The following is a 14,179-nucleotide window of genomic DNA, read 5'->3' as shown; positions in this document are numbered from 1 at the left end:
TGACTAGATGTAAAAATGTTTTCAAGAAAAATTGCAACCAAACAAACCTTTATTCTGTCATAGCTGTACAGTACAGAAAGAGATCCTTCAGTCCAACCAGTGTGTGCTAAAATCCCAAACTAAACCATTCCCCCACACCGGCTCCTGGCTAATACCTTCAAACCTTTCTTATTCAAAAGGCGTTTAGATAAGTACATAAATGTTGTAACTGTATTCACATCCACTATTTCTTCCTATTTTCCCAGGATCACATACAGCAATGATCTAGAGAGCAATTTTCAATTCCTGGAGGATCAAGGCCAATCATTGAGCATTACCAACTCTCATATCACCCTCAATTTAGTGATGATATTGGATGCAGATCTGACCATTGAGAGCAGTGAGGTATTCACATGTTGTTCAGCATTCTTTTCACAGCCAGTCCAGAATGGTGGTGGACAAGCAATTGGAGACTTCTGTCAAAAAATTGCCATCACTTAGTTTGAAAGGGCCCAGCATATGAATCGATATCAAGGTCACCGTATCCAGAGAGATTCGGAGGAGTGTGCAAAATATTGCAAAGTGTGATCTTGTTCACTTCAGCAGGAAGAATAAGCAAAGTAGCTTATTACTTAAATTGTGAGATATTGCAGAACTCAGGTTCAGAGGGAGCTTAGTGTCACAAGATGCTTTTATGCAGGTTAGTATGATCAGGGCAAGGTGATGCATGAAGAAAGCAAACAGTAAAAGGGAAATCAACAATAAATGGGAACACAGTGAGAGGGGTAGATGGTATGGAAGTGCATAGGTCCCTAACGGTAGCAGTATAGGTAGATATAGTTGGAAAGGTAGCATATGGAATGCTCTCCTTCATTGGAGAAGGGATTTAATACAGAGTAGGGATGCAATGAAACTATAGGATAGTGGGGAGGCCACACCTGGACTACTCTGCAGTTCTGGTCACTACATTCCAGGAAAGCTCGAAATTGCTCCAGAGAGAGTGGAGGAGATTTACAAAACATTGCCAGGGCTGGAGAATTGTCATGACAATAGGAGATTGTAGAGGTTGGGGTTGTTTTCCTTGGAATAGAGAACGCTCGGGATCAAAATTGATGCATACAAAGTTGAAAGGGGTAGAAAGGGTGAACAGGAGGAGCCTGTTTTCATTGGCAGAGAGTTCCAAAACCAGGAATTATAGATTCATGCTAAGCAGAAAGATGAGAGGACCTGAGTAAAAACATTTTCTGCAAATGGTGGTGGGTGTCTGGAGGTCACTGCCTGGGTTACTAATGGAGGCAGAGACTCTAAGCTATTTTACAAAAGTACCTGCATCTTCACCATCATTGCTGTAAGCTGCAGCAAGACCTGTTTTTGTTCAGGAAGATGGGACTGGAAAAGGGCACCTAGTGTCTTTGGGGCAGTAGAGTCACATGGACTGCATGTACCCTTCTGTGCTGTATCATTTCTATGGCTTTGGCACAGTAACTGTTTTTAATAAACAGCACACTTTTTTCTTCAAAGGGAATGGAATATGGTAAACATGTACAGGGCATTGGAGAGACTGCATTCAGATTACTCTGTAAAGTTTCGGCCAATGTATACAATACAGCACAGGACCAGGCTGTTCAGCCCACCAAGCCTGCACTGATTCCCAATTCTGATGATTTTTGGCCCACAATTAATGGTTCCTCTCCCTCTGTTCACCTCCTGTCTGTGTTAACATCAAGATGGCCCTTAAAACATTGAAAGTAGGTATGGTAGCAACACCAGTGGTATGTTTTCTAGGCACCAACCATCCTCATGGGGGAAAGAGGTACAGGAAAAACACCTACACTTTCCCCTCTCACCTTACTGAAGTTAGTGTTCACTCAATGGATTCTTGGAGTGAGGTGATTTGAGGAAAGGTTGAACAGGGAAGCATTTCTTCCCATGTTTAGAAAAGTTAGAGGCAATTATAAAACAGATGCTGAGGGGACATGACAGTGTCAACACTGAAAGAATGTTTCCTTTCATGGAAGAGACTAGAATGAGGGGATGTATTAAAATAGGGGTCCTCTAGTTGAAGATGAGATTAGGAATGATGTTTTTCTCTTGAGGGTTGAATTATCTTCAGGGAAAGGTGTAGTCATTGACTAGTGTCATAAGGGTGGAGGAGTGATTTTTTTGAATACCAAGGGAGACAGTGTATCAGGACTAGGGAGGAAACTAAGTTGAAACCACAATTAGATCAGCAATCTTACCAAATGCTTCCCTCCTGCTCTTAAAAATGTGCGCCTGTGTTGGAGGCAAAAGAAACACCCAGGCACAGGGACTCAGTAAATAGGAGGATGCAGAGTAGCGTAGAGGAACAAGGCCGCCTTTGTACACATTCATCTCATCTCTTGAGGGTAGTCAAAAGACACGGCTCAATGTGTAATTAGATTTGTCAGTTCAATCTCAGATATGTCTCTTTAGGGACTGTATTCCATTAATATTTTTGGAGCAAGAAGATGGAGTCAGGGCTTGCTCTATCTACTCCATAATGACCTGGTATTGCAGTCTCTAGGCACCACCTCCGTATCAGGGCAGATCCTGAGCCTTGGAATAGTGGTAGGCTATTCCATTCTGAGCCTGCTTTGTACTAATCTGCAACAAACAGCTGGCCCTCTCTTGGCCTCAACTTCATTTTTCTGCCCATTTCCCATAACCCTCCAACCCATTAATGAGTAGGTTCACTATCCCAGCATGCACTGCAGTATGGGGTGATCACAGATATTCATAAATCCTTTCTAAAACGTTAGCACTGAGACTAGAAAGGGTACTGCCACATATTATAAAGGAGGATCAGACGGGGTTTATTAAGGGCCGTAGATCATCCAATAATATTAGAAGGGTTTTGAATATGATTCAAGCCTGTCATCAGGGAAAGATACCAGGAGTAGTAGTTTCATTAGACGCGGAAAAGACATTCGATAGGGTTGAATGGTCATATTTGTTTTACACATTGGAAAGATTTGGCGTTGGACAGGTGTTTACCAAATGGGCTGCCACATATCATAAAGGAGGATCATTCGGGGTTTATTAAGGGCCGTAGATCATCCAATAATATTAGAAGGGTTTTGAATAAGATTCAAGCCTGCCATCATGGAAAGATACCAGGAGTAGTAGTTTCATTAGACGCGGTAAAGGCATTTGATAGGGTTGAATGGTCATATTTGTTTTACACATTGGAAAGGTTTGGCGTTGGTCAGGTGTTTACCAAATGGGTCTCAACATTGTGTAGTGATCCCAAAGCAGTTGTGGTTACCAATGGATTAGGTTTGGATAGCTTCAGTGTGGGTAGGGGCTGCCATCAGGGATGTCCCCTCTCGCCATTGTTATTTACGCTAATAATTGAACCACTAGCAGAAGCTATACGAGCTGATCCTAATATAACGGCCCCGAGGATTGGTACAGGTAAACATAAAATTACCCTTTATGCAGATGATGTTCTTCTATTCCTCAGTAACCCTCTGATGTCCATACCTCGCCTAATCCAAGTCATTAATATATTTAGCGCATTTTCAGACTATAAAATTAATTTTTCAAAATCTGAGGCTATGCCAATGGGTGGCCTTGCTATGATACCCCGCTTAGTGGACGGATCCCCTTTTCCCTTTCATTGGTCCCTGGAGGGCTTCTTATATTTAGGCATTTTTATTACTCCAGTATTTGGTCAGTTGGATAAGGCTAATTTTGTGCATTTACTGGAAGGGATAAGGCAGGGCCTCCAGCGATGGGGAGACCTTCCAATTTCCTGGTTGGGTAGAATAGCACTAATCAAAATGAATGTCCTGCCCCATCTCCTATATCCTATGAGAATGCTTCCAGTGATGCTGCCGAGGACGGCTCTACGTAAGTTATATGGCTAGCTGGGTTCCTTTATCTGGAATCATAGACGGCCCCTTATTAAGCTGAAGAAGCTACAGCTTCCACAGACAAGGGGAGGATTGGACTTCCCAGACTTTAGGAAATATCAGTTAAGTTCCCTATTAAGTTACATAGCTGATTGATTGGGTCTTGTCTGATCCACAATCTGGGTGGACATAGAGGCCTCTCAAGTAAAATACCCACTTATTAACCTTTTATTTTCAGACAAAAAGAAAATCATTGCAGATTACTGTAAAAACCCTATAATACTGAACACAATTAAGGCTTGGAATATAATGCAGCAAAATGAGGGCAACTCAAAACATCCTCCTATGCACCGATAGTGGGAGCATGGGGATTCCAACCAGGGTTTACAGATGCCACTTTTACCCCTGGATCTCCAGAGTTTATCTCATGTTTAGGGGAATCTCTTTAAGGATGGGGTCCTGATGTCTTTTGAACAGCTGTGTCAGAAATTCAGATTACCTAATGGAGACCTCTTTCGATACTTCCAAATTCGAGATTATATACAGAAGAAGACTACGTTATTAGATAGTCTTTATAAATCAGATAGAGAATGTAGTGTCCTACGACCAGTGCGGGTATCTTCTGTCAGTACTATTTATCATTTAATACATGATGAAGTATCAGGAGATATGGATAATCTGCTTAAAACATGGGATCAGGATTTGGGACTAGAAATCTCTATAGAAACGTGGAATGATATTTGGGAAAACGCTAGAAGAATTACTATCTGTAAAAGAACCCAGGCTATCCAGCTGAAGAAACTTCATAGGGCCCATATAGCACCGGTTTGACTGGCAAAATTTAAGGCAGGAGCATCTCCAATGTGTCCCAAATGCAAAATAGAGGTGGGCACTCTTGTACATTGCCTGTGGACCTGTCATAAGATCTGTAGATATTGGACTAAAGTAGCAAGTACCCTGACAGAAATTAAAGTGGACCCCGTGTCTCTCCTTTTGGGCTTTTCGAACTTTCTCTCCCTGGACATGTACAGGAAGAGACTATTTTCTATTCTTGGAGCAAGGAAAAGTATTTTGGTGAACTGGGTGGCTGAGGGCCCCCCTGGACTTTCAAATTGGCACAGATTAATTATGGAATGTATTCCTCTTGACTTCCTTGCAAATATGGTGCACTGAAAGACCGAATTATTTTATGAAATATGGCAGCCCTTCTCAAATTACATAAATACAGATATTTCAGCTATCCTAATAAGGACTTTTATTTAGTTGAGATTACAAACCTGGCTGGTTCAGGGCCCCTTAGGAGAGGAATCCCGCACGAATATGGTTTTTATTACATCTGATGTTAATACATTCCAAGCATGTAAGAGACTTAAATATACAGTCTGGTTAGTTGTAGGTTAGATTAGTAGATAGTTGAGTTTTGGTTTTTCTCCTCTTGTTAAATTTTGGCTATTGTATATTTGATTTAATTGCATATCAGTGTTTATATTTGAGAGTTTTGTTTATTTTTGTAAACTTTTACAAGTGTTAAATTTCTAATAAAAGTTCTATAAAAAAAGAGATTCATAATCCTAAGAAAAGACCTTGTTGGTCTCCAAGGGATAGGAGGTTGTAAAACTAAATCAATCATTCTGTTGCTTCTTCCTGCAGGACATCTGCAGCACAGCTTGATGTATGACAAATAGGCCGAGAAGGAAATTGAAGTGTTAAATGAAGCCACAAACATTTTCCTACCTTCCAAAAAAAAGGAGACCATACACATTCCTGACTAGACAAGGCAATGTGGATTTAACCAATCAGGAGAGAATGCAGTTCCTGGCCTATGCCATAACTAGGTCCAGAAACAGATTGGAGTGCAGTCTATGGTTTATCACGAGGCTACCCCTGTACTGATTGCTGAACCAACTTAAATTGAGCACGACAGGGCATTAACAAAGGCAAGAATATACCATTCCAGTCAAGCCCCACAAGGCCAGATCTGAATAAAGCCTCAGCAAGTTCAGGTATCTGTGCCTCATTTTCATTTGGAGGACATTTCCTCACCAACTGGGAAAGGAATTGCTATCCTGAAGGACAGCTGCATGAAACAAGTGAAGCCAGAGTCAATTTGGTGTGTATGAAAACAGGACAGACATTAGCCCAAGAATAAACAAGCACAGGAGGCCATTTAGCCTTTGATAGTGGGACAGACTCAGATCATATGACTTGGTATCCTGTTCCCATTTTCTTCCTCTACCCTTCAGCTTTCAGAGAACCATCTCAATGTTTTGGTCTCAACTGCTGAGAAAGAATTCTCTAGTCCCCCACCCAAGTGGTGAGCCATTTCCCCTGACCTTGATCCTGAAGTGACCAATTAGGTATCCTTCAGGGAGTGACATCTGATTCTAGATAGTCAGGACTAACAAAAACTAACTTGAGGAAATATGGTTAGTGCTGGAAATGTGTTGCTGGAAAAGCGCAGTAGGTCAGGCAGCATCCAGGGAACAGGAGAATTGATGTTTTGGGCATAAGCCCTTCTTCAGGAAATATGGTTAGTGGCAAATAACTTCATAAAAGCCACCAAGTGCACACCCATTGTGGAATTCAAAACAATTGGCACCACTGCCAGTGATGTTAAGCAAAAACTGAACCTGCAGGCTGGCCAGCTTTCTAGCTGGTATGGGGGCATTGGGTAAATAGTGTGGTTATGAAATGGAGGGTTTGTCAATTGAAGTTAGCCAGTGTAGATTGGCACAACTGGAGGGTCAGTGAAGAGTCCAGGTATATTCATCCAAGTGTTCAGAGCCAAGTCCTGGAGTGGGGGTGGGCAATATTGGGATGGTCATGTGACCATTGAGAGAAGAAATACTAGGCAGAGTTCACAAGCCCCAAGGGAGGGTCTCACCCATTTACCCACAAATAAGGGTCCAGGAAGGAAAATATTCAAAATTCAGTCAGGTTTGGACAGCAAGTTAGAACAGGCTAAGGGAGGGAGCGGAGCACTCGAGTGGGGAATAACCTTGAACATTGAGCCAGCTTAGCATGTACTAGCATTATTGCTCAATATCAGCCACCCTAGGGTATCACCATTGACCAGAACAAACCACAAACATGTTGCTACAAGAACATGGCAAGGCTGGGAATTCCAGTTGGGTAACTCCAAGCCACTCACCATTTGATCTGACAACTAGATTAGATTACTTAGTGTGGAAACAGGCCCTTCAGCCCAACAAGTCCACACCGACCTGCCAAAGCGCAACCCACCCATACCCCGACACTTACCCCATACCTAACTATGGCCATGCAAAATTGCCCAATTCACCTGACCAGCACATCTTTGGACTGTGGGAAGAAACCGGAGCACCCGGAGGAAACCCACACAGACACGGGGAGAATGTGCAAACTACACAGTCAGTCGACTGAGTCGGGAATTGAACCCAGGTCTCTGGCGCTGTGAGGCAGCAGTGCTAACCACTGTGCCACCTGTAATTGCTGTCCCTTCCCCAATTACTGAACCACAATTCAAACTCACTTCCAACAAGACTGCACAGCTTCATTTCAGACACCAGGGACAGGTTTCTGTCTGGTTTATTTGTACTCAGGGTCTACAGGCCAATCTCATGACACTGGGGACAGACTGGGCTGGGTTCTTCATTCTGTACACTGCAACCATCAGCATCAACAGGAACACCAGAAACCCAACAGCTACTCCAATCAGAACAGGAGATCCAGCAGCACCTATGGGGAAAAAGGAAGGGGTTCAGACATTGGAAAAGATGCTCAGGTGAACTAAACAAGGAACATCACTTACCATTCTCATTAAGCAGCTGCTTAGACTGGCTGTTCTCAACTTCCAGGAGAACAACTGGACCAGGAGCACTTACCAAGGTCCCCTCATGGAGGAGAGCACTCCTGCGTGTCCCTGTTGGAGGGGGACAGGAGATGGTTAGAATCCATGTTGACACTACAGCCAGGATGCTGTGTCCTTGTTAATTGCATTTAGGGGATGTTCAGATCATGAATGAGGGGTGGGTCTCAGCTTAATGAGAGCATCAAGGAACTCACTTGGACCACATCTGGTTGTACAGTCATCCTGAGCAGAGGGAGAGCAAACCTCAGCACTGCAGTGCAAGTAAACCTAGAAAGAAGGAGAGACTTTAGGGGAGCTTCCTGGAGATCAATATCCCAGGTTGTAGTACAGAGACGACAAGAGGATTTCATGAGCTTGGCCTCATTCCTTCCATTTGGTTACCTGTCCAGAGAGGGGCTGCTCAGACACTCCATCCAAGAAAACAAATGTCTTCACTTCAAACCGCTTGTGATGGGTTAGGAACTGCAGGCCAGAAGAGACACCTACTGGGTGTAGGAGGGTCAGATAGTCATCACCTTCATAGGGACACCTGAAAACAGAAGAAGTTCAGGTGACCAAGAGCTCAAACCAAACCAGAAATAGATTGCAAATAATAAAAAAAAAAATCAGGTAGCAACTGCAAGGAGGGTGCCAAGAGGGGCAAGCATATCACAATCCCATCTTCCACCAGGAAGTAATGGACTTGGTCTAAGGGTCTTGAGATCTACTTTGTCATTGACTTTTAGAACATTCCAAGCATATTGAAAAGCTCAAATGACAGGCCAGTTATCTTTCAGCTCATTTTGACAGAGCTAAAGTTAGAGTCCTTAGTTGCAATCCACAACTGAAAAATGGATTGGTCATTGGAGGAAACATCAAATAGCACTGATGGGAAACCTGTGGTTTTGGAGAGAGATTTCAAGAAACTAATTTGACAAGGTGTCAGTGACAGCAGGCAGCTCGTGGTGTTGGGACAACATTAACCAAGATAGATGTTTGGTTAGCAGACCATCAGGTTGAAACAGCAGGGTCTTCTGTCAGTGGAGGGAAGATAGATTTGATCTGGAAATCATGGAAGACTTCACAAAGTGGATGCTGAAGAGATGTTGTTGGAGAGTCCCTATGAGGGTGCAATGAGGAGTTTTCTATTCAAGGTGGGGCAGGAGATTGTCGTCAGTCAATCTTACAATCCTCTTCCAAAGAGGAAAGGCCTTGGCAGCATTAAGGCACATTCTTAACCAAGGACAAGTCCAAGATCATGAAGGAAGATCAAATAAGTGGAATTCACAAGTGAACCATGATTGGAAGAAAAGGCACAAAGTATTGACACTGTACATGATGTTATACACATTTTACTGTGACAATTACAAGAATACATATCACTCCATTCAGAGTCCTTACCCATCCACCAGGAGACTCCACTGCACCTCATGGTCAGGGGCTGGCACAGGGGTTGCCCAGCAGTCACGCAATCTCAGGACTATCATTGGGTCAGTGCGATCCTTCACACGAACCTCAACAAACACCGACTCCTGAAGGATTCTCTGAATGGGGTAGTCACTGTCCCTGTACCACCAGTTGTAGCTGCCATCTAACAGACAAAAATAAAAGAAGGAGAACAAACCAAAACGGTCACTCCCCTGAAGGGATACAATTCCCAGTGCTCTTATTACCAGGGCAGCACTACCTGTTGCTATTCGCAGCTCCAGCCTCAGGATCCCATCTTCAGAAGCAGCTAGTGGAGGAGGGAGGGTGTAAACGGAGACATTGATTTGTAAGCCTGCCTCATGCTCCCCCTTGTACTTGCAAAGCTCCCATTCTCCTCCTGCAAGGGAAGACACTGTTTAATAGGGAGCTGGCCCGTTCAGAGGGACAGAATGCTGGAGCCTCCAATACTCACCCGCTGGGTCGAGCCACAAGAGGTAATTGGGAAGCGGAAGGCTACAAGTTCCGCTGTGATGAGCTTAGGCCTGCATTCAGCTTCATGTCCATCTTTCACGTACAGAGATGACAGGTTGAGGGCAGGACGGGTCAGGTTCCTGGTGATCGCTACAATGAACTGGCCATCTGCTGTGCACACTGCAGTGAAATACAACAAATTACAAGTGATAAATATTTATTCTGAATTGAAGTCCGTAGCGGTCTCACCCAGAGAAAACCATACTGGTCTGTGGAAATTGTACAGAGGCCTGCACCAAGCAGTGCTGGGTAAAACCAGGACTGATTGGAAATAGTTTGAAGGTGGGAAGGTCACTGCATTCCATTGAGCCTCAGTTTCTGAAAAGTCTGGATCAGAACAGAGCTGGAGGGAGGCTAAAACTGTTGGAGGGGATTCAGAGGGACAAGATTTGCATGCATTTGGAACGGAAAGACTATTAGAGATGGTCAGCATGGCCTGGTGTGTGGAAAGTTGTCTCACTAACTTGACTTTATTGAAGAGGTGACAAGAGACTGAAGATTGAAGTGTGTTGATGTCTACCATTGTAAGCTTTTACTAAGGTTCCATGTGGTAGTCTTGTTAGCAAGGTTAGATTACATGGAATAAAGATAATACAAGGCCAAATTGACTTCAAAATAGAGCCAGATGGAGGCTTACCTCAAGGGTCCGTAGCCTCCATTTCTCAGCAGCAGAGGAGGGGGATTGGCAGCTGCGCGGAAGGTAAACTCTCCTCAGAGGAGGAGAAGCAGACAGAACTGTTGAGTATAATGTGTGGTTGCTTTACCTGAAACACTTAGGTGGTGTCTCCCAACCATCCTCCAATCAAAAAATGTTCATGTACTGGATTGGTAAGGTTACCAGCCATTTTTTCTTTTTTTAAAAATCACTTTGGGAATAGATTTCAAGCAGTGAATGCTCCTATAGGAGGGGAGAGGCAAGGGTTACCAGTGCCCCCACTGACTTCATCTGCAGCAAGTGCACCCAGCTCCTCTGCAACCAGAGAACTGGAGCTTGACAAACTTCAGATCATTCAGGAGGCTAAGGGGGTAATTGAGACGAGTTACAAGAGATACTCACACCTCAGATACAGGAAATGGTAGATGGGTTAGTGAGGGGATGGAAAAACAGATAGAGTGCAGGGATCCCTGTGGCCATTCTCCTCAGAAATGGAATGGTTTTGAATACTGTTTGATGGGGGGGTGGAGACTTACTGGGGTAAGCCATGGAGTACAGGTCTCTGACAGTCTGTCCCTGTTTCTCAGAATGGGAGAGGAGAACATTAGTCATTGGGGACTAGTTAGGGGGACAGATGAGAGATTCTGTGGGAATGAGACACCCAGGGTTGGGGTGTTGCCTCCCAGGTGTCAGGGTCTGACATCTGATCAGATTTTCAGGATCCTTAAGGGAGGGGAGCAGCCCCAAGTTGTGTTCCACATAGGAAAAGGCAGGAAGGGAATGTGGATGCAAGACAAATTTGGGAAGCTAGGGTGAAAGCTTAGTTACAAAGTTCTCTGGTTGTTAACTGTGCCATGTTCTAGTGAGGGGAATAGGGGGAAAGAGTTGAACAAATGGCTACAGGCATAGTGCCAGAGGGTTCCAGATACTTGAATACTGGGCTCATTCAGGGTAGGTGGAGCCTCTACAAGTGGAATGGTAGAGATCTGACTCAGTGGTACCCATATCCTGATCAGGGGAAGTTGGCTAACGCTTCTCAGGAAGATTTAAACTAATTCAGCAGAGGATAGAAACCAGAATTCTCACTAGTGTACAGAAGGTTCAGTAGTGAGGTCAGAAATAAGGTTGAGGCTGTAAATGTGTTTGAAGTGTGGAAGGTGGTTTGAATTGTGCCTACTTCAATGTCAGGAGCATCTTGACCTGGCAGCATGGGTTGGTACCTGGGACTAAGATGTTGTGACCATTTTAGAGACATGGAGAGAGGGTTGGTGCAGGTTCTGGAATTTTAGATGTTTCAATAAGAACAGAAAAGGTGGTAAGAGGGGGAGGTGTGGCATGGTCAGTGACTGGCAGTAGTACAGTGGCAGGAAGGACATTGGAGGACTTTTCTACTGAGTAGTATGGGCTGAAGTTAGAAACAGGAAAGAGGTCACCCTGTTGGGAGATTTCCATAGGCCTCTGAATAGTCCTGGGAGATGCAACAATGATTCTGGATACAAGCAAGAGTAACAGGGCAATCATGGGAGACTTCAACTTTACAAATATTGACTGAAACACTCATACTAGATTGGCCAGTTTGTGCACAGGAGGGTTTCCTGACAGGAAATGGACAGGTGTTGAGGCCACATTACCTAGTGCCAAATCCAATGAACTGGCCAAGTGTTAGATTTGGAGGTAGCTGAGCACTTTGATAGTGACCACAATTCAGTTTTATTTACTAGTGATCGAAAGGGATAGTTATGTTCTGCAGGGCACAAATTATACCTGGGGAAGGCAAATGTAATGCCAATATGATGCATCAGATGGGGCAGAAACTGCAGGGATGGATACAGTTGAAATGTGGGGCTATTCAAGGAACAGCTACTGGGTAGTTGATAAATATGTACCTGTCAGACAAGGAGGAAGTGGTCAAGTGAGGGACTGGTTTACTAACATTGAATCTCTTGTCAAGGGACAGAAACAGGCTTATGTAAAGCAGAGACGAAGGCACAGTTAGGGTGCTCGAGTTACAGGTTAGCCAGGAAAGACCTAGAGCGAGCACTAAGAAAGCCAGGAGTGGACAAGTCTTTGGCAGGTAGGATCAAGGAAAACCTACAATCTTTCTATAGCTATGTCAGGAATAAAAAAGAATGACTAGACTATGATTAGGGCCAGTCAAGGACAGTAGTGGGAAGTTGTGTGTGGAGTTCAAGGAGATGGGGAAGCATTAAATGAACTGTCATTTTCACACTAGAGAAACAACATTGTCATGGCAAATACTGAAATACAGGCTTAGGCTAAACAGGATTGAAGTTCATAAATGTTAGCAATTCTGGAGTGAAAATAGATAAGTTTCTTGGGCAGGATGGATTTATCCTGATTCTCTGGGAAGTTAGAGACTGCAAAGCCTTGGGCTTTGATTTGTCATTGTCTACAGGAATAGTGCCAGATGATTGGAGGATAGCAAATGTTGCCCCTGGCAAAGGAGAGTGGAGACAACTTGGTAATTATAGACTAGTGAGCCTTACTTCAGTTGTGGGTAAAGTGTTGGATGACACTAAAATAGGGCTAATGGTCAGTGAAGAGGTTCAGTCAGTACTACAGGACTGATTAGATGGACAAAAGTGGCAGATGGAATTTTAATAGTTAGAACATGAAGTATGCATTTTGGCAAGGCAAATCAGGGTAGCATCTATTTAACAGTAGGCCCCTGGGAAAGTATTGCCAACTAGAACTGGAGGTTCAGGTGCACAGTTCCTAGAATGGGGCACCACAGGTAGATAGGGTGGTGAAGGCAGCATTTGGCCTGCTTGCTTCAGAGTTGGGATGCCATGTGTTTACAGTCACAAAAGTGTACAACTACAAGATGGAAAGTATTTGAATTTTAAAGTACAGCCAAGAGACAGCTGGATCCAAAATAGATTTGTGACAATTGGCTGTTAATTGATGATAGTTTTAGTGCACAGGATACCAAAACCCAACTGAGTCTGGACCTATTTTATTGAAAACATTGGACCAGAGAGGTGTTGTTCAGAGAACATAGAATACAAGGGCATTGAAGTTGGTCAGAGCAACTGCCATCTGGAGAAATAAACACTTCAGAAAGAAACCTCAGAATGCACTATCAAAACTGCTTTCCTTTTAAGAAGGAGTTAAAGTAATATGACCCAGGAAGAAGACAGCAGAATCAGAAGACCAGAAGGAAGACAGAGAGAGACTGTGTGGACTTGAGATAAAGTTAATGTTTACAAAATGGCCCTATTGGAACATCTTTCTGTAAAGTTGGGTCAGACAGTAGAGAAAGAAGGGCAGATTTGATAGTTTGTTTAGCATTCAATGTTATAGTTAAACAACTTCTTTTCCCCAAGTGGAAATCAAGAGTTTTTCCACTCAGATTTCACAATGGAGGGATGTGAGCTTTTCTGGCTGTTTGGTTTTAGTGAGCAGAGAGGATTGACTTCTGCATTGTCAGAGGTTACTGCTGTATGGGATATTGGTGGGGCCACTTCTGGAATATGGTGTACAATTCCAGAATGCGTTCTATGGGACACATGTTAAACTGGAGGGTGGAGGAAAGATTTAAGGATGTTATTGTAACTGGAGAATGTGCACTATAAAAAAGGAGAGATTGATGATAGCCCAGCATCACTGGATTGTTAATCCAGAGACCCAGATAATGTTCTGGGGAAACCCAGGTTCAAACCCCACTACAGTAGATAGTAAAATTTGAAGTCAATGAATACCTGGAATTAAGAAATTAATTATAACCATGAATCCATTGTAAGTTGTCAGAAAACCATTTAGTTCACAGATGTCCCTCAGGAAAGAAACATCAGCCATCCTTACCAGTTCTGGCCTACACTTCACTACACCCCCCCCCCCCCCAGTGATGTGCTTGACTCT

The 14,179-nt window shown here is 43.6% G+C and overlaps 1 pseudogene; it reads right to left on the bottom strand.

Moving 5' to 3' along the window:
• Window positions 1-7,385: 7,385 nt before the first annotated feature.
• LOC122548270 overlaps window positions 7,386-14,179 on the bottom strand; it is a 10,426-nt pseudogene continuing 3,632 nt past the window's right edge.

This window comes from Chiloscyllium plagiosum, unplaced genomic scaffold (assembly GCF_004010195.1).
Source record: "Chiloscyllium plagiosum isolate BGI_BamShark_2017 unplaced genomic scaffold, ASM401019v2 scaf_68, whole genome shotgun sequence".
NCBI lineage: Eukaryota > Metazoa > Chordata > Chondrichthyes > Orectolobiformes > Hemiscylliidae > Chiloscyllium > Chiloscyllium plagiosum.
This window is presented reverse-complemented; position numbering and strand designations above follow the sequence as displayed.